Genomic DNA, 2,884 nt, shown 5'->3' with positions numbered 1-2,884 from the left:
GGGCTGCTTTTCTCTCCGCAGGGAAGGAGCCCAGGGACAAGCTGAGCACAGGGGGGGGGAGCAGCTCCTCCCCCACCCCACGCCCGGTGCCCCACACTGCAGAAGCTCGCAGCCCACTTGGGGCTGCCCAGAGCAAGCACAGGCAGCCCCACACAAGCTGCAAACAGCTGCAGCACGGGGCACCGGGCATGGATGGGGAGGGGCCACTTCTCCCCCCCATGCTCCTTCCCTGCCCAGGGTCCCCTCACTTACCTGAGCTTCCTGCGCTGGGGCAGCCACATGCTCCCAGCCCAGAAACCCCAGAAGGGGCTTCCAGCTGAGGGCACAGCCAGGCAGGCCCCATTGTTGGAGCCCACTGGGCTTCCCCTGGTCCTACTGCCCTTGGTTCCTGTCATTTTTGACAGAAACCAAGGGCAGGGAAATATTAATTTTCCAAATTTTTTTTAGGGGCCCTGCAGGCTCGATAGAATGGCCTCGTGGGCCGTATCTGGCCCGCAGGCCGTATTTTGCCCACCCTGTTATAGAAGATGGGAAGCATGTCTGACACCAGATTCAACTTGTATGATCTTGGGAATACCATTTAAAATTCCTACCGTTTTACCCAGCTGTAAAATGAAGATGTTTTGTATCTGCGAAGTTCTGAGTTCCTTGAATTAAAAAAAAAATGTGCACAACATGTCACCCTTTAATCCAGTGATTCTTAACTAGGGTGCCACAGCATCTTGGGGTACCTTGAGATACTTTCAAGGGTGCTGCACAGTGCCACACAAAGTTAGCATTGTTAGAAGTGCAAATATGATTCATGAGATAAAGTCAAAGATTTCAAATAGGAATCCAAAAGCATTTAGACCTGTTGTGATCTTTCAGAGGTCTTTGCAACAGAAATATTGTTTTAGTATTACTCTGTAGTCAAAAAGCAAATGAAAAGTAAGAGCTGGCTTTTTCCAAAGTGCCTTGAGCCTAAAAAGCTTGAGAACCACAGCTTTAATCTTATATAAAATACTTGCTTTCTTTTTCTCTTGTAAAATTCTGTCTGCCTGCAAACTAATAATACTACTTTACTAGCGTATTACTCTTGATTTCCTTTGCTTATCATGTTATATGCTAATCTCAGGAGCACAGTAAAATAAATATTACACCCAGACATAATCTGTTATACTACTGAAAACAATTTGGTTGCAATGTCCATTTGCTGGTTTGGAGAGCTTTTTGTGTGGTTAAAGAGATTTGCTGAAGAATGTAAAACTAATTTCTCTGAGGAATCTCCAATCCAGGCCATTAAAGTCTGCTATACTGTTTAGAGTTATCAACTGCCTTTTAAATCCTGAGAGACTATCTTGTGCCATTGACAGCGTGCTCTCTTAAATCTGTGGAAATCAGCAACAAAATACGTGCCAAGCTGTCTTACAGAGGTTTTCCTGTCCCCGTTGTTTCATTTTGTTCAGTTTCCTTACTTCTGTCAAAAATTCTTCTCTGCAAAATATTACAGGGTTTGTGGCTATAACTGTTCATATAACTAATAGGTTGGTCTTTGGTACAATGTATTATTCATGAAGATGGGCTTCTGTCATGACTGACAATAACAGTAAGGATGTCAGTTCTGAACATTTTTCTAGAGGTTATCATATGAATAATTAATATGATTTCAACACTTTTACTTCAGCTCGTGAAAATCATGTTTGAACTGAATATTTCTTCAAAGCATAGTGAAAATACCCTAGTGAAGGCTTGAACTACTACTGACTCATGCAGAACTACTGATCAGAGCTATATTAACTTCTTATTGCTGTAAGTCAGTGATACAAAGTACAATTCACCATGGTTTTTGTGCTACAATGCTTATATAGATGTCCAGTCCTCACCCAGTAAATAGCTTAAGTAGAAAACAGCTCCCCTGGCCCTACCAGTGCCCCTCACTCCCAAGCCACAGCTCTTCTCCCACCAGCCCTGCTGGTGTCACTCACTCCTGACTCACTGTCCCCAGCCCCACAGTATATGGGACCAGGGTGGGGGTGTGGGGCATGAGGCAGCACGTGCCTCCCTAGATTTGTGCACCTACAGTGGGCACCGGACTGCAGTCACCTCTACAGCCCAGCTGGTTGCGCTCAGTGTGGGAGGACAGAGCAAGGCGGTGAGATTCATTGCTGCCACTGCTGCCAGAACTGCCGCACCAGCCACGCCACCAGCAGCATGAGGAGTAACAGATGGTGGGGAGGAGCTGTGGTGCCCTCACCTTCTCGCACCATCAGCCACTCATGTGCTGGGCCACAACTCTACCCCACTGCCATGGCCTAGCCACTGCTTTACCGTGGAGAGGAGGTGGAGTGGCAGGTAGTGTCACCTGTGCCTTTCCCAATCCCCTGACATGTCATCCATGCCCCTCCTACCTCCGCAGCCCATAGACTTACCTGCGGGGAGCTGTTCTCCCTTCTGGCTGGCTGCCACTGGCAAGTGTGCACACACACATATACATGGTGGCCCCTGCCTGATCGCCCTCCTTCCACTCCCCACAGCCCCAAGCAGCCCCTTGCAGGCTGAAACTCTGCCAGTCTGCAACGGAAAACTCACTGTCTCCCATGTTTTTCTCCTTTAAAGAAGAATACATTTTAAAAGTTTTTTGATCCATTTTTTAAAGTTTGCTCATGACCCTTTCATATATTCTTGCGACCCACTTTTGGGTGATGACCCACGGGTTGAGAAATGCTGTGCTAGATCACACTGTTGAGTACCATTAAGCCTCAATTCCAAATCACTTTTTTTTTTTAATTGGACTTTTTTTGGGAGCCATGTCATCTTGCCCATGAAGCTCCCGGAGAGGCTAGGAATTCAGGAGGGGTACTGTTCCATGTGGTCAGCATTCAGCCATGATTCTGGAAAAACCTTC

The 2,884-nt window shown here is 46.9% G+C and overlaps 1 protein-coding gene across 1 annotated transcript in view; it reads right to left on the bottom strand.

Moving 5' to 3' along the window:
- The window catches only part of ATP8B4 (ATPase phospholipid transporting 8B4 (putative)), a gene marked incomplete at its 3' end in the record, with an annotated part of 127,898 nt that overhangs the window by 76,881 nt on the left and 48,133 nt on the right, over nt 1-2,884 (bottom strand). The window lies entirely within an intron of this gene.

Source organism: Alligator sinensis, unplaced genomic scaffold (assembly GCF_000455745.1).
Source record: "Alligator sinensis unplaced genomic scaffold, ASM45574v1 scaffold476_1, whole genome shotgun sequence".
NCBI lineage: Eukaryota > Metazoa > Chordata > Crocodylia > Alligatoridae > Alligator > Alligator sinensis.
The sequence above is the reverse complement of the archived record's forward strand: the minus strand, read 5'-3'. Positions and strand labels throughout refer to the sequence as shown.